This window comes from Arvicanthis niloticus, chromosome 3 (genome assembly GCF_011762505.2).
Source record: "Arvicanthis niloticus isolate mArvNil1 chromosome 3, mArvNil1.pat.X, whole genome shotgun sequence".
NCBI classification, from domain to species: domain Eukaryota; kingdom Metazoa; phylum Chordata; class Mammalia; order Rodentia; family Muridae; genus Arvicanthis; species Arvicanthis niloticus.
The window spans coordinates 117,209,389-117,233,062 of NC_047660.1; the positions used below are offsets into that span (position 1 = coordinate 117,209,389).

Genomic DNA, 23,674 nt, shown 5'->3' on the forward strand with positions numbered 1-23,674 from the left:
TAGAGTTAATGAAGTTCTTTTCCCAAACTGTAGGTTACCGATTTGTCCTTTTGACAGTGTCTTTTGCCTTACAGAAGCTCTTTATAAGGTCCCTTTTATCTAGTTGATCTTAGAGCCTGGACCATTGTTGTTCTGTTCAGGAAATTTCCTGCTGTGCCAATGAATTCAAGGATCTTTCCCATTTTCTTTTCTATTTGATTCAGTGTATCTCATTTTTTGTTGAGGTCCTTGATCTGCTTGAACTTCAGTTTTGTGCAAGGTGATAAATATGGATCTATTTTCATAACTGACAGTTAGACCAGCACCATTTATTGAAGATGCTTTTTTTCCACTATGTTTTTGGTTTCTTTGTCAAAGATCAAGTGTCCATAGGTATGAGAGTTTATTTCTGTATCTTTAGTTCCACTCCAGTGATCGACCTGTCTGTCTCTGTACCAATACCATGCTGTCTTTATCACTACTGCTTTGTAGCACAGCTTGAAGTCAGGGATGGTGATTTACCCCAGAAGAACTTTTATTGTTGATAATTGCTTTCACTATCCTGGGTCTTTTGTTTTTCCATATAAACTTGCTTTTTCTATGTCTGTAAAGAATTGTGTTGGAATTTTGATGGGGATTGTATTGAATCTGTAGATTGCTTTTGGTAAAATGGCCATTTTCACTATGTTAATCCTATCAATCCATGAGTATTGGGTATCATTCCATCTTATGATGTCTTCTTCAATTTCTTTCTTTAGGGATTTGAAGTTCTTGTCATACCAATCTTTCAGTTGCTTGATAAGAGTTACATGAAGATATTTTATACTGGTTGTGGCTATTGTGAATGGTGTTGCTTCCCTAATTTCTTTCTCAGCCTGTTTATCATTTGTATAAAGGAAGGCTACTGATTTGTTTGAGTTAATTTTATATCCTACCACTTTGTTGAAGTTGTTTATCAGCTCTACGAGTTCTCTGGTGCAATTTTGGGAATTGCTTATGCATACTGTCATATCATCTACAAATAGTGATAGTTTGACTTCTTCCTTTTCAATTTGTATCCCCCTGATCTCCTTTTGTTCTAGAATTGCTCTACCTAGAACTTCAAGTGCTATAATATTGAATAGACAGGGAGAGCGTGGGCTCTTGTATTGTCCCTACTTTTGGTGGAATTGCTTTTAGTTTTTCTCCACTTAAGTTTACATATGTGGCATGAATTCCTGATATCTCCAAGACTTTTAACTTAAAGGGATGCTGTATTTTGTTGAAGGCTTTTTCAGCGTCTAATGAGATGACAATGTGACTTTTTCCCTCGAGTTTGTTTGTATAGTGTATTACATTGACGGTTTTAGTCATCAAAGAAATGCAAATCAAAACAGCTATGAGACCCCACCTCACACCAATCAGATTGGAGAAGATCAAAAACTCAAGTGGCAGCAGATGCTGGCAAGGATGTTGAGAAAGAGGAACACTTCTTCATTGCTGGTAAGAGTGCAAAGTGGTACAACCATTATGGAAATCATTCTGGCAGTTCCTCAGACAATTGAAAATAATTCTTCCTGAATAATCAGCTATATCACTCTTGGGCATATATCCAAAAGATGCCCCACCATACCACAAGTTCATGTGTTCTACTATGTTCATAGCAGCCTTATTTGTAATACCCAGTGTGCCCTTCCCCAGGCCTGAGCAGGCCTGCAAAGTCATTTACCACAATAGACCAAGCAACAGTAGGACCTAGGAGAGGCATTGCATTACCAGCCGTGGCCCTTGGAGCCTGCTACTTGAGCTAAGAAGAATGGACTGCCTGCTGAGCTAGCCTTGACACCTTCCAGACTGCTATCTTCTTGCCCAGCCCCTGGGCTGAACCACCCAGCCCCTGGGCTGAACCACCCAGCCTCTGGGCTGAACCGAGAAGATACTCTGGGTGGTGGGGCTTCCCCTTTATATGTGAAAGCAAATTATTAAACTTCGAGCCTTGATCAGAGAACTTTGTCTTGGCTTCATCTCTTCCCGCCCGTTTCCTTATTCTCAGCCTCTCTTGCAGGTGAACCTGTTCAGCTGTTACTGCAGGCGGCAACAGAATGGCACCTTGAACAGGGACCGACCTGAGGACAAGAGGGCAGCTGAGGGACATTCATTGTCTTGTGTAGAGCTCTATGGAAAACGGAAGAAGATTATACACTTAGTAAGTAGCAAATGATTTTGATACTAGCACTAGTTATGGTTAATTGTTGAAGGCCGTGTTTGCAGGAAATGTGTTTGTCAGGGATAGGGTCTAGGAAATAGGTGTTGGCCTGGCGTCGAATTTACCTAGGTGGTGACAACGAATTATGGGACAGAAGAATTCAAAACAGCATTTGCCTGAAGCTTACAAGAGCTGCTCCAGGTGGGAGGATCAGGGGTTTCAAATAGTATGTTAGAAAAATTTTTGGCAGAGATAAATTCATACTGCCCATGGTTCCCACAGGAAGGAACCTTGAATAAGAAAACCTGGGAAACAGCTAGACAGGTTTAATGAACTACAAAGGCAGATCCTAACATCCCTTGCCTTTGGGAGCTTGTAAAAGATGCTATTGGTAATCAAATAGGGGGTGACAGTGAGTTGGAGAAAGGAAAGTATTTGGCAGGCCCAAGAGAGGTGGCCTTAGATGAGAGAAACTGGGTTTAAAAGAATTTGAAAAACAAAAGAGGGCAGAGCACTGAGCAGTATCCATAATTCTGCCGCCTTTGTTTGTCCCTTGGCGCGCCAATGTCCACCTGTCTCATTGTGTGTTTTCTGTCCACGTGTCTCATTGCGTGAATGATTGGTCGTCTATGTTTTATGTTCTATGTTTAATGTTCAAAAGATGGTTAAAATTGCTTGATCCAACACTTGGTCTAGTTTAACTTGGTTTTCAAAGGCAGTTTTAATATGCAGAGCAGTGGCTGATAAGTTTGCTTAACACCTGTAGCTAAGAGTTGAGCTCAGCTGGAAAAGCTGCTTTTAAAGGGACCAGCAGGTTTTTTGGACAAGGTGCTTTTATCTTAAAATTACAGCTAGAAAAAGCAAGAAATTTTGTTTGGTTTAAATATATAAGATGTGTTGTCACTTCATTTTTGTTTGTAATTGGTTTTAAGGTATAAATATGTTCTACATGTCTTGGTTATAGATTATTGGCCTAAAGTTATTGGATATGATAAAAAAAGTTTACAACCTTGGTAACAAAGGTTGGCTTAAGATTGGTAACTCAGGGTTAGAGTCATCCAGAACCAGATGTATAAAGATAAGATTTAAGAACAATGTCTCTTTAGTGAGATATTAAAAGCTGCAATATCATACATTCATATATAAGAATTGGCAGCAAAACTTTAGAGCATAAAGGTAATCTACTTGGTGTTGATTTTAGAGAAAATAGATTGCTTACATCGTTAAAGATTGGTTTTGTTTCTCAAAAATATGGCTATACGCTAATGTTACAAAAGAGGCTTAAAAACATAGTTAAACTGCCCATATTCCATTGGCTACAGTTGGTAGTTCTATCGAGAGTTTGAGATTTTTTGATTTACCCATGTTTATAGAGAAAAGATACAACACTTATCTTTTAAAGTTTAAGGTTTAAATTTAAGGTTAAAAAAAATGTGCAGTTCAGGCCTAGACAGGCCTCAGAGAACAGGCCAAGATTAAGAACATTTACATTTGAATTAAGACAATGTAGACTGAGCTCTGCAGCTCAGGTGCCAGGAGTTCCTTTTGTCCTGGGTCTTCAGACCAGATCCTAGAAATGTGTTTACTGGAATTTGTCTTATGCCTTGCCTGTTTCTACAGTGGAGGAGGGTAAACCTAAGACCCAAAGACTTTAAAACAGTCTGTGGGCCGAGAGTTATAATTATGCTGGAGACATTAAAATTATGCCTACTTCTCTCTATGAGTTATAACTGTACCTGCTGATAAAATATTGTTCAAATTGTTTTTATTCCTTTATATCCAAAGTTGTTAAAAATGAGATGCTTTGGATTCCTCTAATGTGTGTAAAAATTATTAGAGGATAAAGTTGGCTTTTATCTGATATTCTCATTCAGCTAAAAAAGATTGGTTATTAAATTAAACAAAAGAAAGTTCAAACTTAAGATTTATGAAGCTAATGGGGCATTACAGCCTGACTTACCTACTCCAGCTGCCATTCCAGTAAATACTTATAGAATTATTATAGATATAAAAGATGTTTTTATACCATTCCTTTACATTTCTGGTAAAGGTGGGAGGTTTGCAGTCAGTAAATTTGTTCGTAATTTTTAAGAGCCCATGAAGTGATATTGTTAGAAAAGTTTGCCTCAAAGAATGGCTAATTGCATATATATATATATATATATATATATATATATATATATATATATATATTTGTTGTTGCTTTAATACAAAAAATTAAGAGTTTAAGTCTTTTAGTGTATATTATTCATTGTGTGATACTTTATTGGCAAATTTCTCTGAAGAGGTTTTTCTGCAAGCCTTTGCTCCAATATAACGAGCTTTAAAATTTTTTTTGAATACTTGTTGCTCCAAAAAAGATTCAAAGGCAGTATCTTAAATAGAGAAATTGAATTCCCAGCAACCACATGATGGCTCACAACCATTTGTGGTGGGGATCTAGCGCCATCTTCTAGCTTGTAAGTGTACATGCAAAAAGAAAACGGTTTCCTTTTAATCTTGATTTGCGTTTAGTGATTTTTAAAAGTTGTTAAGAGGTATTAATTGGCTAAAATCTTATCTTAAGCTTACTATAAGAAGATTTAAACCTCTGTTTGATATTTTCAAAGGGATGCAAGTCCTAATTCCCCTTGACAATTAACTAATAAAGGAGAGATAGCTTTGCTGAAAATAGAGTAAGCTGTTAGTTATCAACAGATAAATTATATAGACTGATAAATTGTTAGCTGTTTGTGTTGTTACTACTCATATGTCCACAGCAGCCCTTTGACAAAAGAAACCATTAATGTAGATTTATTTTTCTATATTTACAAATAAAATTTAAACATCCTATTATAAAATTATAATTCTGTTAATACAAGATTATATGATAAAATCCTAAAAGCATTTTGGATAAAAGGTTTATTCCTTATTCCAAATAGCAATTAAATTGGTTATTGAAAAATAATGATATTTGGCCTATTACATGGCAAACATTTTTAGACAAATTTGATAATCATATGTTACAGTTTTTCTCTATGCATGCTTTTATATTTCCTAAAATTGACTATGCATGCAGCCCACAAAAAAGATGTTTGCTATATTTACTATATTTACAGATGCCTCATCTATTGAGAAGACAGTATACGTAATTAAATCATATGTGTATTTTCTTGAGTTTCCCCTGCTTCAACACAAATAATTATGTGTTGTAGCCACTGTTTGAAATGCTAAAAAATCAAGCTTTCAATTGATATACTGATAGCCAGTATATGGCTCGTGATTTATAATTGCTTAAAATTGTTTCTTTTTTAGATATAGCTAATTCTCAAATTTTATTTATAAAAATACAGCTTAATTTACAAAACATGTACTGTTTCTTAACTTTATAAGACATTTAAAAGCTCATTGAATTGTCTGAACCACAGGACAATGCCAGAGCAAATTTGTATACTAGACATATTCTAGGCCTTTCAAAAATAATTGGCCATACAATCTTATTCTTTACAAAAGAGTAATACCTTAAGACAACAATTTGACATTTCTAGAACGTGTACAAGTTAAATTACAAAATCTTGTTCTCAATATCTTCAATAATGGTCTTAAGCCTTGAGGACTTATATGTAATCAATTTTGGCAAATAGATGTTACTCATTTTTGATTAAAAAATTAAAATATGTACATGTGAGTTGACACCTTTTAGACCTTTTAGTTGCAACTACTTTAACAAGAGAGCAACTAAAAATATAATTAATTATTGCCTATATTATTTTCCTGTACTTGGTGTTACATATCAGATTAAGATAGATAATGGAACTGGCTATTACAGTTATTTGGCTACAGTCAAACATTTGAGATGTTTTGTTGACAATTTAATGTTACTGATATTTCCAAGGACAAGAAATTGTAAAAGAGAGATTATGAAACTTTAAAATAATATCTTCATAACTCTCTGAGTGTGGAAAAAGCAGCTAATGGCGCTTCTTCCCTGGTTTTACAAGCAATTCTAAAAAATAGGCTTTTTTAAACTAGAAAGGGGGAATTATACCCCAAGGTCACCAAAAACACACCTTGCTTTTGTCTTGTTTCAAATTTTCTGCAAACTGATGCTAAAGGTCAGTCTGCAGTGGATTGCCACTGGCAACCAGTTACTTCTAACTCATTTGCCAGGGTCTTGTGGAGAGACCTTTTAACTAATACTTGGTGTGGTCCTGATCCTGTTTTAATTTGGGGTTGTGGGTCAGTCTACATTTTTCAAAAAAAGAAATTGGAGCCTGATGGCTGCCTGAAAGACTGGTCCATCAAGTGGACACAGATCTTGAGCCTAATAATTATGATTCTAATGATGAAGATGGCTCAAAATCTTTATCAACCAGCTTATTTAACCTGGTATATAGTCTCTACTCTTACTGGAGAGTAAGTAATTTTTACTAAGCTACCCACCTGGTGGCCAGACTTTGTGTTTGATCCCTGCTAATTAGCAGTTGGATTAGATACTGAAAAACTTCCACTTCCAACCTTATTTTCTATATTGCTTGAATAATCATGTTGCTTTTAACCTTTGAATCTTATATTTTAAGCCGATTGGTTGCCCTCACACAGGATTGCTCTCAGCAAGCTCAGCTATTCATCATGGCAGTTACACATTTCTGTGAAGAACTGCATCTAGTGCATGCCCACAGGTCCTTTGGTCTGAATGTGGTCTTGGTCCAAAGAGTGTGCCAATGATGGCTGGTTAGTCAATGACAGGTAAGAGTGTTTTGAGCTCCTATAAACCTAAGGAAGAGGCATACATCATTATGCTATGTATGTTTTCCTCAATGACGGGTAATTATAAGAGTAATTTTTAGCTCCCATAAACCTAAGACAGAGGCATACATCAATATGCTATGTATGTTTTCCTCAATGATGGGTAATATAGGAGTAATATAAATGCCAAACTAAGCCAGGCACGGTCACCTAGCCACTCGAGACCCTAGACAGGATGAAATTGTGCCCCGTCCAGATATTGGCAATGCCATTAAAAAAATTAAGGGGGTAACTGTGCCCTTCCCCCAGGCCTGAGCAGGCCTGCAAAGTCATTTACCACAATAGACCAAGCAACAGTAGGACCTAGGAGAGGCATTGCATTACCAGCCTTGGCACCTTGGAACCTGCTACCTGAGCTAAGAAGAATGGACTGCCTGTTGAGCTAGCCTTGACACTTTCCGGACTGCTATCTCTTTGCCCAGCCCCTGGGCTGAACCGAGAAGGTACTCTGGGTGGTGGGGCTTCCCCTTTATATGTGAAAGCAAATTATTAAACTTCAAGCCTTGATCAGAGAACTTTGTCTTGGCTTCATCTCTTCCCGCCCATTTCCCTATTCTCAGCCTCTCTTGCAGGTGAACCCATTCAGCTATTGCTGCAGGCAGCAACACCCAGGAGCTGGAAACAACTCAAATATCCCTCAACCAAGAATGGATACAAAAAAATGTGCTTCATTTACACAATGGAATACTATTCAGCTATTAAAAATTAGGACATCACGATTTTGCAGTCAAATGGACAGAACTAGAAAATATCATCCTGAGTGAGGTATAGAAAACCTACGGTAAAATCCAGAAGCTGTAAGAAGTGTAACAAACAGAGACGCCCAAGTGGGAGCGCTTCAATCTCACTTAGAAGGGGAAAGAAAATAACTATGGGAGGCACAGGGAAGGAGGGACCTAACCTAGATGGGAGGGCAGAAACAGAACAGAATCAGCTGTGGGAAAGCAGGAGAAAAGCCCAGAGGGCCAGGAAAATGAATGGAAATTAGGCAGCCTTGGGGGGAAGGAAGTGGGGGGGACCATCTAGAAAGTACCCGAGACCAGGGAGGTGACAGGCTCTCAGGACTCAATGGGGATGACCTTAGCCAAAGTGTCGAACAGTGGGGAAATGGAACTCAGAGTCTACCTCCAGTAGATAGACAGAGCCTTGATAGAAGGGATGGGGTTACTAACCCATAGTCAAAATTTCTGACCTAGAATTGCTCCCATCTAAAAGAACTGCAGGGACAAAAATAGAGATGAGAGTGAAGGAAAGGTGGTCAATAACCAGCCCAACTTGGGATCCATTTCAAGGTGAGGCACCAAGGCCTAACACTATTACTGATGCTATGATGTGCTTACAGATGGGAGCCTGCATGTCTATCCTCTGATGAAAGGATCTACCAGCAGCTAACTGAGACAGACATAGATACCTACTCAACCATTGGACTGAAGTAGATGACTCCTACTGAATTAGGGGAAGGATTGAAGAACTGAAGGGGAGGGCAACCCTATAAGAAGACCAGCTGTCTCAACTAATCTGGCCTCCAGGGAGCTCCCAGAAACTAAGCCAACAATCAGGCAGCATACACAGGTTGGTCTCAGGCCCCTGGCACATATATAGCAGAGGACTGCCTGGTCTTCATTCTTGAGAGATTTGAGGCCTCAGAAAAGGGGGAGGCTGGGTGGGGAAGAACACCCTCTTGGAAGAATGGGAAGAGAAACTGTGGGAGGGAGAACCAGGATGGGAGACAACAGATGGAATATAAATGAATAGATAGATAGATAGATAGATATTAATTTGCAGGCAAATGAGGGGAAATAGAAAAAAAAAATCACTCTAAGTAGCCCAGACCCAGAAAGATAAATATAGTATGTATTAGTTTATATGTGGACATTAGCCATTAAGTAATTTGTAACCCTGGCATAATTTACAGACAAAGAGAAAGGTGCTGTGGGGCACACATGAATCTATCTATCTAGGAGGAGGAAAAGGGACAGATTATATAGATGGATGGGGAGGTACAGAAACAGGAGGATCAGCTGAGGAGGAGAGAGGGATATGGAGTTGAGAGAAGGAATGAAGGGAGATACAGCTAGAACTGAGGAACATTTGAGCAATCATATGAAAATCTATTTGGAGTGGAAACTTTGTAAAATATATGAAGGCGATCCTAATGAAGTCTTAGGTAGCAGTGGTAAGATGAGGTTCCAATTGGCTATCTCTTGGCACTAAAATTAAGCTTTCAGTACTGGAATGGGTTACATTCAATGAGTTGTTGGCCAAAGGGGTCCCATGGTAGTCCCCAAACAATTCAGAGTATTTCCAAGATAATAGATTGCTCTCCAAAACCTAACATCAAAGTTTCATGGCTGAAGACAACATTCACACAACTCATTGGACATGAGAGTTTGAACTGGTGCCTGTAAAGAACCTACACTCTTACTTTCTAGTGTCTTTGGTATAGGAAGGCACTCTGCAGGCTTCCAAAGAGACAAATATACACCAACCCAGCCTTTGATCTATACAATCTGTCCTCTCTGTGAAGAATGCTAAGGTAATGTTGGCACAAAGCTAGTGGGAGTAACCGACCAGAATCTGATTTGATTTAAAGCCAACTTCATGAGATATAACCTATACCCAAGAGTACTTGGTGACCAAGAACCAAAGATCTAGGGTAAAACCAAATACTATAGTTCTAAAACCAAATAAGTAGCAATAAAATAATTTCTAATTACATTCTGCTATACTCATAGATCAGTGTCTTATTCAGCCACCATTCAGAGAAGCTTCCTACTATAGCAGACAGAAACAAATATAGAGACTCAGAGCCTGGTATTACACAAAGAAGGAGAGATCCTGGAACATACAGCTCTAAATGGGATGTCTCCATCAAATCCCTCTCTCCAAAGATCAGGAAACCCTGGATAAGAGGAAGCCAAAAGAATGTAAAAGCCAGAGGGGATAGAGAACATCAGGAGAACAGGACCCTCCAAATCAAGTGAGCAAAGCTCGTATAAACTCACAGAGACTGAAGCACTAAACACTAAGCACAGGTCTGCATAAGGTCCTCTTTCTCTATATATATGCCTTCAGTTTAACATTTTTATGTGACTCAAGTGTTATGAACCACAGGCCTTGATTCTTACACCTTCACTTAGGATCTTTTTCTTTTATTGGGTTGCTTTATTCAACTTTAATGTGTTGGTTTTGATTACCTAGATAATTTTATTTTGCTATTTTTTAATTAATCTCTTATTAAAAGCCTGCTTTTAAAAAAATACAAAGGGAGTAAATCTACATAGGAGCGGAAGTAGGAAAGAAGTGGGAGGAGAAGATGGAGGAGAAACTGTAATCAGGATATATTGCATGAGAAAATAATCTATTTCAATGAAACAGGAAAAGATTCAAGGGGGAAATAAATATATATAAATATATATTTATTTTTCTTCAGAGTGACTCAGAACAATTACATAGAACTTATTATGATTGCATTTTTTTAGTTACAGCTTAGATTGATATTAACTCAATATTACTCTGAATCTGTCTCAATCTAACAAGTGTCTAGAGATTCTCCTTCTATGACAGTGACAGTACAGGCATCAGTACCCTCGTATATATACCATTGAAGAACATTGTAAATTTCAAATTATTGTCTTATAAGAACAAGAAAGAGTAGCCAAATCAAAAGGATCCAGAACTCCAGAAATAAGGTAAAATGTCTAATTTTAAATAAATAAAACTGTCAGGGTTTATCTAATTTTAGTTGTAGTTAGTCTAGCAAAGACTTAGAGAATACGCTAGTCCTTGTTTTAAGAGACATGTGGGGAAAGAGTATTTTAGAGAGGTGGAATAGGTCAGGGTGGTAACAGACAGGAGGAGGCCTGGCTACTTAGGCAACAACACGAATACCACAACAAGCCTAGTGTCAAGGGAAGTAGGCGTTAGGTAGAAGAAAGTGACAGTAACAAGTTTTAATTTTTATGAAGCAGGAGGCCACTAGATATTTATGAGAAGAATACTAATCTGACCTCACTTAAGTTTATAAGATAAACTCTGGGGAAAAGATAAGAACAAAATCATAGGAGGTAACTGAAGTGTCTAGTCAGGGACATAGGACCTAAACCAGTGGCTACTGGAGGTGACAATGAGGGTCCATAGAAAGATTAATAAAAATATTTTTGTTTTACAAAATAAGGATTTTCCACATATATCTGTAACAGCAACACTGAAATAGTTTCAGGTTCACTGTACAACTTTAATTTTATTCATGACTGAATCTATGACATTTCACATAGACTTGGGAGAAAAATGTAAGCTTCTGAGTGTAGGAAGACTTTCTCATATAATTTTATGGTATTACTTACTCATTTTAATGTTCTTTTTAATATAATATTTTATTAATTTGTTGAGAGTTTCATTCATCCATATATTTCTTTATTATGTTCACTCTCCTTTGCTCCTGTCCCCTAGTATCTCACCAGATACACCTCTTGTCTTTGTGTCCTGTTTCTTTCTCATTTATTTCTTCATAGAATACCAAGTTAAATTTGTATTGCCCATATTCTTCTGGCTATGGGGCCATCTTCTGGAGTGTGGCTAACCTACTGGGGATCATACCCTTAAAACAAACTGACTCTTTCTCTCTCAGACATCATCAGCTGTAAATAGCTCTTCATTCAGACAGAAATAGAGGCTCATAAACTCCTCCTCTATCCTTGAACTTGTGCAACTTTTGTGCAAACAACCACAGTAACTATGAGTTCATGAATCTATCACTCCTGCCATGTACAGAAGATTGCTCCACCTAAGTTTCTCTGAATTCTATTGACCATATTTCTACCCCTCTTTAGTGATGATCCCTGAAACAAAGAGATATGATATAATGTCTCACTTGTGGCTGAGCATTTAACTGACCTGCATATGTGCTCTGTACTTAGACCAGCTGTTAGTTTCTGAATTAACTATCATGCAGTATACAGTGAAAGATCTATAATGGTCTGACATTTGTGGTATTCTATGTGTTTAGAGACATACATTTAGTGACAAGGTTAATACTTTCTGCCCACTTTGCAAATAATAGTAGTGAGTTCATTCCTGAGGCCCATGAGTTCCTCAATCATGTATTCTTTGTCAAATTTACAATTTTGGGCATGTGTTTCCTCTCATGGAATAGTCATAAATTCAGTGAGAAAGTAGTTGATTACCTGCCTAATACCTATGCTTTTTTGGCACTTGTAGTTATATCTTGCTAATCCATTAATTGTTATAGCTCTTGGAATTCCACAACTGGCCAAGGCTGTTGAGGATTGTTGAAAGGTATTCAGCAGAAAGGATGTTGTTGGAATTTTTAACCCTAATAAGTCTGTATTAAAAACACACAATCTAGATATTTTAATTATAAGCCATAGATTGGGCAGAATCCATACTACACTAACTTTTTTTTCCAGTTATAATGTCCCCTGTTACTTGTGGTTTCTCTCAGGCACACAGTTATGGACCACTGAATCTTCTTCCTCTTCTTCTCTTGTCTTCTCCATTTTTCTTTATCTGCCACCCCCTCTTGAGTCTTTAGTCCCATTTTTCCCTTCCATTGTCCAATCATAGGCTCTATCCTTTTATTAACTAGTTAAAATGGGGAGAAGGTTTACATGGCATCACCTGAGTACATGATTGTCTGCTTCTCAGGAACAAAGCCTTTTGAGGAACCAGTATTAACATTAGAAAACAAACAGCATTAGTCCAACTCACTACATTTCCCTATTTTTGTTCAATTAAAAAGGTTTTGTTTCTTATAGTAACAAAATACATAGTAGGAACTATTTTGAAATAATTATGAAAAATTTTAATATGAATAACATTTAAAAGTCCAGTCTGTTTGTATTTTGTTATTAGATGAGGTACTTTACCATGTATTTTCTCTTAATGAGTTTACAATTTTCTACGTAAATCACTTTTTAAAAATTTTAACTTGTATTATCACCCTAAAATTGTCTTTCTAGAACATTTTTAATGTTAAACAACTGTAAGTTTTATTGTGGGACTATAACTATCTAATCTTCAACCCCATCAGAGAACTGAGAAGGAAAATATATTTAAATAAATATTAAATATTAAATTAAAAATTTAAATACATTAAAATAAATAAATTAAAAAATAAATATTAAAATAAAAAATTACTTGAATATGTAGGAAGCACAGGAATGCAACTTCAAAAAAATTTTTAAATGACAGAGACAACTGACTTCCTGGATAGTTCCCAAGATTTTTTTTTATAATGTCAGAGCATCTTCAGCTTTCTGGCTCAGAACATCTGACAGACCTTAAGTGAAGTAGGAATTATGAAGGACTAACTTAACCTGCCTTGGCAGAGCTTAGCAGTTCACTATCTTGCATCTGTTTGTTCTTTTTGGACAGTATTTTGTGTGCATTTTTGCCTGTGGAAAGTTTACCACAACTGAAGTAACTCCACATGGAGGTATTCATGTTCATCATCTTCTTTGAACTGGAATGAAGGCAATGTTAGGAGTCGAACTGTTTCATAGTCAAAAGATCTTTTAAGAATGAAATAATTTTAAATGCAATATTTTGTGGGTCCCTGACACTTTTAAAGACCATCTATCTATATAGAGCCTAAGTGAATTGTTAAACATTGATTATTTTTAGCTATTTACTATTTGAATAACATTGAACCATTTTTATTGTAATTAATTAAATTACTATCGAATAAGATCATAAATTTGACTATCTCACTATAACTTGCATTGCTTAATTATTATAAACAGTTTGTAATAGCAGCTATTAAAAGATTGAGCCTTGTATTCTTAATAAGTTTTATAGGCATAATGCCTATCTAAGAGTAACAAAATTAATTTTAAATTTGGTATTAATATACAAAGATTTATACCAATAAAAACCTTAACCCTGTATCAATATACAAAATTCTGTATCAAAGTAACAAAATATAACCTCAATCTTGCATCAAATATAAAGATATCTACCAGTGTAAGAGAAAACCTTAAATATGTATCAATATACAAATTTTGTGTCAATGCAACAAAATATAAACTCAATTTGCATCGAAATATAAAGCTCTTTACCAATGTAAGATTATGGCTGTAAAATGTTTTTAAGAGTAGATTGAATGATCCATCTCTATTTGTCTAATTATTATAATCATACTATATCACTTTATTCTTTTCAACCCCCTTTCCTGTACCAAGAAATGATAGAGAAGAGGAAAGGAAAGAGAGAATTCTTTGAGTCTAAGCTCTCTATTTAGTTTTTTCCCTGTCCAAAACTATAATTATTTCTAAATTATCTCTTAAATTGGCAACGTATCTATGATTTATAAAATAACTAGAAGCATTTATTCCAACTTAAAAGATTGGGATGATGGTCTTCTTATAATTGTTTCCTGCTGAATTTCTTTGAGAGAAGGGCAAAATGAAATAGGAAAAATGGTTTTGCCAAAAGAAGGCTAACAGGCATCATTTGTTATCCAGTCTCTATATATTGAGAAAATCTATGACTTAGTTGAAGTCCTGACTGTAACAGTCTAAAAAGCTGGATGAGAAAGCTGGCTGTTCTGAAAATGTTCTGGAAGTAAGTCTTTAAAGGAAACAGCTTTAAGATGACTTGATTTCTTTACTATCTGGTATTGACCTCATTCTCAAAAGTACTTGATGGAGGTAATGAAGTGGCTCATCTGGTGAAAATGCCTGCTGCCAAGCCTGATAACTTGAGTTAAAGGAGAGAACCAATCCTCACAAGCTGTCTTTTGAGTTCCCACTGGCGCCCAGACATGTGTATGTTTACATATGTGTGCATGCACACACTCAGAAACACATAAGTAAATACATAAATAATACATGTAAAAAAATCAGAATACACTTGAGTTCTCTGCTTTGAAAGTATTTGAATTGACACTTCTAAGGACAGTAGCACAAAACATGTAGGTATCAGTCCTTTGGTCAGAAGATGAGCGAACTTTTAGTTGACACTTTTTTAAATATACAAGGTTTTCATTTCTGATAAAAGGTCCATGTGAATCTCTATAGGTAGAGCACTTGCAACCATCAACAAGGCTTTGAGTTCCACCCCCAGCACAAAACCCAAAACTGAAATAAAAACTTCATTCCTTGTGACCTAAAGTTGCTGCCTGAGTTGACAAAGATCAGAATATGTCCCTAGATTCTTCAGCATAAAATGTTGCTGGAGTCCAATGTTGACGATTTAAGGCAATAAAGGCAAGAAGACTTAAGCAAAGAAAAAGGAAACAGCTTTGATGTTGTTGAGGTAGGATCAAATAGGAACCTGAAACAGAAGGTCACAGTATTTCAGAATCTCAGTATGTGAATCTTGTCAGGGTTATCTTTTTTGTCTTTTATTTTGTAATATAAAAGCCTTATAAGCAATATCTAGCTCTGTAAAAAACATTTGAATGGAATGTGCAGGGTGCACAGATTAATTAAAGAAGATCAATAAAGGAAGTTAACTGCCATTTTAGTGTTAGTTTGATCATTTACTCTAACTGAAATATAAATTTCCATTCATGTCATGGTAAAGAATGCTGTGTAATAATAAGTCATAATATTTTTGTATCCAATAAGATTTATTGACTATATATAGACCTTTAAGTCTCAGTTGGTCCCAGAGCTGTCTCTGTGTACAGAGATCCACATAGATATTACCCATCTCATTAGTCTTGTCAATCTCCTTCTTATCAGTAGCCAAGATTTTCAGATCGCCCTTTGTCATGTCTGATTTTTATCAAATTGAAAGGAACCCATAGCTTTTCTATTCCTGTGGAAATATAGACATAACCTCTCCCCCAGTGTAACATATTTTCTGTTTTCCATTTGGAGACCTGTGACATCTGGAAGGATCATTATTCTCTGTGTAGAGTAACCCCAATTAAAGTCTTTTATATAAATACAAATGTATGTATATGAAGCTTATAGAATAGTAGGTTTCCATATGGCATTGTCCAACATCTTTAGTATTAACTGTTCCTCCTCTCAGCTCTTTAATATGAGAAAAAGTATAACTAGGGGAAAACTATAAGTATAATACTAGAAGAAAGGAGGAAGAGAAGGTAAGAGATAGAATATTACACTTTCCAATGACAATAGCTTTGTTACTGCATTGGGTTTAGAAGACACTGTAATTTTTACCTTCCCTCAAGGGCTATAAAGAATACAAACAAAATTTTGCCAATAGCACAACCATTTCAGTGATAATTAAAACAAGGTACTTTCCCAAGGAGCAAGCTAAATGAATGAAAAGTGGGTCCCATTACAATTTTTATCAGAATGTTTTATGACAAATTTTTTTCTTATTGACTCTGTTTTCATCAGCTGGGAATCAATTTTTAAGATTATTTTAGAAAGTGTTAAAATGCTATTTAATACTCACCACAACCTGCAATTTACACACACACTAAAAACTTATCATGTCCTAAGTGCTGGAATTTCATGCTCTCAGCTCCTACCATCACTGGTAATTGAGAACACTTATTATCTTTTCTTAAATGATGTAAACCTGAAAAGCTTTCTCTCTCTCTGTCTCTCTGTCTCTGTCTATTTGTCTGTCTGTTTGTTTGTCTGTTCTCTCTCTCTCTCTCTCTCTCTCTCTCTCTCTCTCTCTCTCTCTGTGTGTGTGTGTGTGTGTGTGTGTGTGTGTATGTGTGTGTATGTGTGTGTATTGTGATAAATTCAATTTTTAACAACCTTAGTCATAAGGGAAATGTAAATTAAAACAACTCTGAGATACCTCACATCAATCAGAATGGCTAAGATCAAAAACTCAATTGACAGCACATGCTGGCAAGGATGTTGAGAAAGAGAAACACTCCTCCATTGCTGGTGGGATTACAAACTTGTACAACCATTCTGGAAATCAATCTGGAGGTTCCTCAGAAATTTGGATATAATTCTACCTGAAGATCCAGTTATAATACTCCTGGGCATATACCCAAAAGATTCTCCACCATATCACAAGTACACATATTCTGCTATATTCATAGTAGCCTTACTCATAATAGCCAGCATCTAGAAGCAATCTAGATGATGTACCTCAACTGAAGAATGAATACAGAAAATGTGGTTCGTTTACACAATGGTATCAAAACAAGGATATCGTGAATTTTGCAGTCAAATAGTTGGAACTAGAAAATATCCTGAATGAGGTAACACAGACCCTAAAGGACATGCATGGTATGTACTCACTGATAAGTTAATATTATTCAAAAAGTACAGAATACCTACAACACACCCCACAGAACCTAAGAAGTTAAACAATAAAGAAGATGTTTCAATCCCACTTAGAAGGGTGAACAAAATAATCATGAGAGGCAGAGGGAGGGATAAAACTGTGTGAGAGAATGGAGAAGGAGAGGAAAAGGGCGGAAGGATCAGGAATAGGGGATAGGAAAGAAACACTGAGGGCCAGGAGAATGAATGATAATATGCAAATGCCTGAGGCAGGGGTTGGGAGAAACCTCTCTCTAGAGTCCCAGAAACCTGGGTTGGGAGAAGCTACCAGGACTCAATGGGAGTGACCTAAGCCTAAATGCTCAACAGTGGGGGATGGAACCTGAAGAGACACCTCTATTAGATAGATAGGGCCCACAGGAGAGGGATAAGGTAACCAACCCACCTCCAAAATTTTTGATTCAGAGTTGTTCCTATCTAAAAGAATTGCAGGGACAAAAATGGAGCAGAGACTGAGGAATGGCTGACTAGTGACTGGATCAACTTGGAATCCATCCATTGCGTGGGCACCAATCCCTTACACTATTACTGATACTATGTTGTGCTTGCAGACTGGAGAGCCTAGCATTGCTGTCCTTTGAGAGGCACTACAAGCAGCTGACTGCGACAGATGCAGATATTCACAGCCAAGCATTGGACAGAGGTTGGGAACCCCTATGTAAGAGTTAGGGGAAGGACTGAAGGAACTGCAGGGTTTAGCAACCCTATAGGAAGACCAGCAGAATCAACTAACCTGGATCTCGGTGTGTTCTCAGAGACTGAATGACCAACCAAAGAGTATACACTGTACAGGGGCTGGTCCAAGGTTTCCCCAATACATATGTAGCAGAGGGCTGCCTTTTCTGTTCTCAGTGGAGAAGATGCACCTAATCCTATAGAGACTTAATGCTCTAGGGTGGGGGAATACCCTGGGGGGTCACCTTATCAGAGGTTAAGGAGAAGGGATGGGGGAAGTACATTATGAGGGGAGACTAGCAGGGGCAATATTTGGGATGTAATTAAATAAAATAATAATAAAAAAGAAAGTAGCAGATAACTGAAAAAAAAAATCCATGCAGAAATAACATACTCTTCTTTTAATCTACTAGTACTCTAGACAAATTACAGAGTTTAAATATAAACATATGTAAAGTATATAGTAAGGTGTAGACAATGATGATCCCATGGTCATAAAAATATAGTGTTCAGATCTTGTGTGACGACCACCTGTTGCCCTTGCATGTTACACCTGTTGTCTGTGTGAGACAAGAGCTTCTATGTATCCATGTTTTATGTATATTATGTTCAGTGACTGAGCATAGCAAAACTTCAACTCATATCTGAAACTATAGAATTCTACTACTGGGCAATGTTGACTAAAAGATGCTTTATTAATCTGACTAAAAGCTCAAACTGCCTCCTGTGTAATCTTTTTCTCTTCAGACTACTTTGTAGGTAGTAGACCTGCCTCATGCTATAAGGGTTCTCCATATATACTTCTTTTCTCTTCAATATTTCATAATTGATTCCCAAATAAATATCTGTTTTTTCCTTTTTATTGGATATTTTATTTATTTACATTTCAGATGCCATCCCTTTTCCCCATTTCCCCTCTCTAGAAACTTCCTATCTCATTTCCCCTCCTCCTTTTTGCTTTTATACCATTTTAATTACACGTAAGTATTAAGGTCAATTCTAGGTTGAGGAACTAGCAATACAATAGATGCAAATAGTCAAGGAACAAGCAAGATAATAAACACAATAGTCAAAGAACAAGCAAAGCTATAAACATAATTACATGAACACTCCTGTGATCAGTGTTTCTAAGGGCCTCTCAGGATGACCAAAATATCTGAGCCTACTTTCCTGTCCTAGCCCAAAGTCACTTTTATGTCTGAAGCCTACTTCTTTTTTCTAGCCTAAGATTCAGATTCCTGCCTGAAATTACTTCTTTGTTCTAGCCTAATGTCAGATTCCTGCCTGAAGCCCACTTCCTTGTCCTTGGCCCATGTCAGATTCTTGCCAAGCAGCCCCAAAAGCTCTCTGCCTCTCCCCTTTTTTTATTTCATAAACAAGAATGAGCCTGTCTTAAGTCATTCTGACAAGAATGCCTTCCTTACCCATCATGAAATATGTATTATCAAAAGCAATGCACTTCTGTCATAGGTTGGTAAGGCTCTGTGCAGTATCTTACCCGTCCTTTGGCTTACCAGCCTGTTAATTTAATAACTCTGTCTGGGGGTCTATTTTCAGGTTCAAGCCATCTATCTTGGCACCTATTTGTTAAGGGAGCAGGTATAACTCATATATCCTGAAGTATAACTCATAGATACCTGAAGACCTAAGCCTAATACCAATTCTTACCCTATTTATTCTGTTCCAACATGTCAGACAATATAACATATACTCATCTCTGACCTTTTGCAGAAGCCATCCCTGTATTCCAGGCACACAGCTACTCTATCAACCACTCTTTACCAACTAGCTAACTGCTTTCACATTTCAAGTTAAGAGGAATATGTTCAGATAGATATTGTATGATCACCTAAACAAAAATACAATTGTTGGTCAGACCACTGTTTATTGATGTTGATGAGTGCAATATAAATTGTGTGTGTTTTCAATTCCTAAACAAATTTTGATAACCAATTCTATTCATAGTGTGGTCAAAGTTGTTCCCAAGGATGCCCAGAGACCCTAAGGTGATGCTATATTTTGCATTGAGTTTGATAAAATTAAGCTGAAATATTTTTACATACTGTCTAAGATTAACAATTTTAAGAAGAAAATCATTGCATAAATATGGATAGAGAAAAGACAGGTAGACACAGAACAGAGAACAGATTTTCTCAGAGTCTACTGACACTTCATTAAAGAAGTATTTATCAGATCCTCAACTGTGCAATGCTGCCAAGTGATAAGTTTTGTTCTACATCATCTACCTGGACTACAGAAGAAATTCAGGTAATATCTTCATGAATATTGGGAAGAGATAAGTTGTTATGGGGAAGGGGGTTGATAGATATGGGATGAAAATAAGACAGAGCTGAGGAAGAATTGCAAACAAATTTAATTTTAAAAAGCCACAGTGAGTGTATAATAGAGATGTTCAGAGTCTGGGAGAAAAAGTAGGTTTCAAAATACAGTTAGGAAGAAATAATAAGTCTTCTATAGCTCAGTAGGATGACTAAAACCTATGATGACAAAGTAGATACTTGATAACTAAAAGAAAGAAGTGGAGTTTGAAAATATCATGATAACAGGGAGATAAAAATAATAATTATCTTTATTGGTATATGTATGTATGTCATTTTTTTCCTCATAACTGTGTAAAATTATTATATAAAAATTTTAGAAAATATTTAGGGAGAAAAATCTTGACTACCCTACTTTGATCATCCTCTCTGATACCCTGAATACAGCATGTTTGAACATATATATATATATATATATATATATATGTGTGTGTGTGTGTGTGTGTGTGTGTGTGTGTGTGTGTCCTATTATCACATTTGTCACATAAGTTTAAACAATTAAAATAAGACAATAATTTAAATGGAGACTCATTTTATTCAGGTGATAGAAAACCAGGGTAGGGCTTCTAAAAAGGGTGGACCTTCTTCTGGACATCAGTGGTAAAAGTTAATAAAATGAAAAGAAATGATGTCAATACTCATTTTAATATAGCACACCACAACCCAAGGAAACACAGCCTTTTGACAATTTGCTACCCTCATAAATAAATAATTGCTAACTATAAAATTACTTTTTATGGGGCAGTGGTGGCGCACGCCTTTAATCCTAGCACTTGGGAGGCAGAGGCAGGCGGATTTCTGAGTTCGAGGCCAGCCTGGTCTACAAAGTGAGTTCCAGGACAGCCAGGGCTACACAGAGAAACCCTGTCTTGAAAAAAAAAAAAATTACTTTTTATGTTTAAATTGTATACATAGTACTATTTTAACTTAGAAAAATTAACATAGATGTTTTGATAGGATTTTAAGAAACACCACTTATACTGGATTGTAATTTTTCAAATTTACAAATCACAATCTGTAGCCGCCAGTGGCTACAGGTAACCGGGTTCACCTGAGAGGAAGGCTGGGAATGAAAGGGGAATGGAGGGTGAGAGAAAACATGGGGCCAAGACAAATATTCTGCTCAAGTTTAATATTTTGCTTTCACACATAAAGGGGAAGCCCCATCCCCCAGAGTCTCTTCTCATTTCAGCCCAGTGACTCTGTGAGGGGATAGCAGCTGGGAGGTGTCAAGGCAAGCTCAGCAAGCAGTCCATTCTTCTTAGCTCCTGTAGCAGACTGCAGGGCACCAAGACTGGCAATGCAATGCCTCCTAGGTCCTATTGTTGTTTTGTCTACTGTGGTAAATGACTCGCAGGCCTGCTCAAGGCTATGGGGGAGGGCACAACAATCTACCCATTACTTTAGTTTTTAAAGACAGAATATTTTCTATGAGCAAGTGAATACCAAGAAACATGTCGTTAGGCATAGGGTCTAAAAGCATCCTCAAATGGCATTTGATCCAAAATAGATCACACGGATAATATAATACCTTTGTGGATAGCTTCAGAAGTTGCATCCACTGTACTTCTAGAACAAACATTCTGTTATTATCTTCTTAAATTGCTCTTAGGAAAAAAAAAAAAAAACTCTTAAAAGGAAAAATCCACCAAGATGATGTCTCAATTCTGAACATCTATGCCCCAAATGCAATTTGGACATATTCTTATTCACAGGAAGCCCTCAGGATCAATTTAAAACCAGCATTAAGTATAGCCATATATACAATTGGTGATTGTTTTTTAAGATGGTTACATTATGTGAAATTAAAATGAATGGTGAATTAATAAATACTGGATTATTGATTCCTAGGGAATTTTACAGATTAGGTTTGCGACAATCTCTGGTCATTGTATTTGTGTTGAACTATTGAATGTGTATCTTGTTTAAAAAAAAAGGTACTTTGTCTAATAAATATAGCTAATGTGTTAAATCATAAGTTCATGGCTCACAGCACAATGCTTCCTGTTGAACAAAGCTTAAGTAACATTCATTTTATTTGTCAGATTTTATTTGTATCACAATTTTCTTGTACTTAGAACAATAGGTAGCACTGTAGAGCGAAAAATTGTAAAGGCCATTTTATGAAATATGTGTAGATTTTTTGCCTTAGACCTGAGCAGGAAAAGTGCAGATTCCAGAACAAGGAACTGAAAATAAGATTTCAGGCCTTCACTTCCCTGGAGCACATTCTTGGTGGAGGACATTATTCCCTGAATCAAGCCTCAGGCAGTAGGCCCGCCTATGGGTGGAAAAGACCCAAGGCAGGAAGGCATTCCTGACCACAGATAAAAGATGCAAGCCACCTAGGTGGGACTATAGCCGGAAGAGGTGCAGATAGTTAATCTGAAATAGTTGGTAAATGACAGGGTGGGACACAGTGACATGGCTATTAACCTTTCAGGGTGGGTTTCTCTGGAATGTTTCACTATTCTTATGTTATGTATCCTTGGCAACCCCTTCCCCCCTCCCCACTCCCCTGGTTTGTGGTTTTGCTCTTTAAAAGACCCCTTACCCATAACTCTGGGCCAGACCTTGCTCTTCAGAGAGAGAGCTTGTGGTTTGACCATCAGCCAATTTCCCTAATAAAGCCTCTGCTGATTGCATCCAGGTATGGTTTCTTGTGATCTTTGGGTGGTCGTGATCTCCTGAGACTTGAGGAAGGGTCTCCCGAGTATGGGGGTTTTCAGCACTTTATTACAATTATTTTTATACTGTACTTGATTTTATTTTGTATGTATATGAACATGGATGTGTGTGCACATGTTCATGAATGTGTGTGTGTGTGTGTGTGTGTGTGTGTGTGTGTCGGTCAGAGGACAATTTAAAGGAGTTTGTTCTCTCCCTCATGTGTGTCACAGAGGTTGAACGTAGATCCTCAGATTTAGCAGGAGACACCTTTATCTGCTGATTCATGTCAACCAGCACATTCCTTCAGGGTCTGCCCCAAAACAACAAAATGATTCGTTAAAAAACTCTGCACAGTGTTGCACTAAATGGAATCACAATTTGTTTCTGTTAGTAGAATAGGAAATAAAAGTCAGAGTATCTCCTCCCTGGCTTGGACTGGAAAAAGTAGTACACACTAGGAAAGGCAAAAAAAAAAAAAAAAAAAAAAAAAAAAAAAAAAAAAAAAAAAAAAAAAAAAGTTCATCTGTGTATACTCATGACAATTGCAAATGTGTCATGTTTAGTTTGGGGTTATAAGTAAATTTTAGTAATTTTGCAAATATGGAGTCAGTGTGGTTCAATTGGTTATTTTGTACACAGAGGGTGAAGCAGAAACAAAATCTCTGTAGACAGAAAAGGGGTGAACTTAAAAGCTGACTGAAGCAGCTGTGAGTGTTAGTATTCCGTCTAAACTCCACCTCCCCAGTTACCTGGCAACAGCCAGGTATGCTCCTCCCCACAGTTAC

General features: G+C 36.8%; 1 protein-coding gene and 1 long non-coding RNA gene across 2 annotated transcripts in view; both read left to right on the forward strand.

The window, feature by feature from the left end:
• Positions 1-23,674, forward strand: part of LOC117705391 (gamma-crystallin D) — a 763,352-nt gene that overhangs the window by 40,301 nt on the left and 699,377 nt on the right. The gene's annotated exons all lie outside the window — the stretch shown is intronic.
• LOC143441623 (uncharacterized) lies at positions 5,177-18,660 on the forward strand. The gene is made up of 3 exons (XR_013109190.1): positions 5,177-7,717; positions 8,295-8,524; positions 17,757-18,660. It is a non-coding gene; the product is annotated as an uncharacterized LOC143441623 (long non-coding RNA).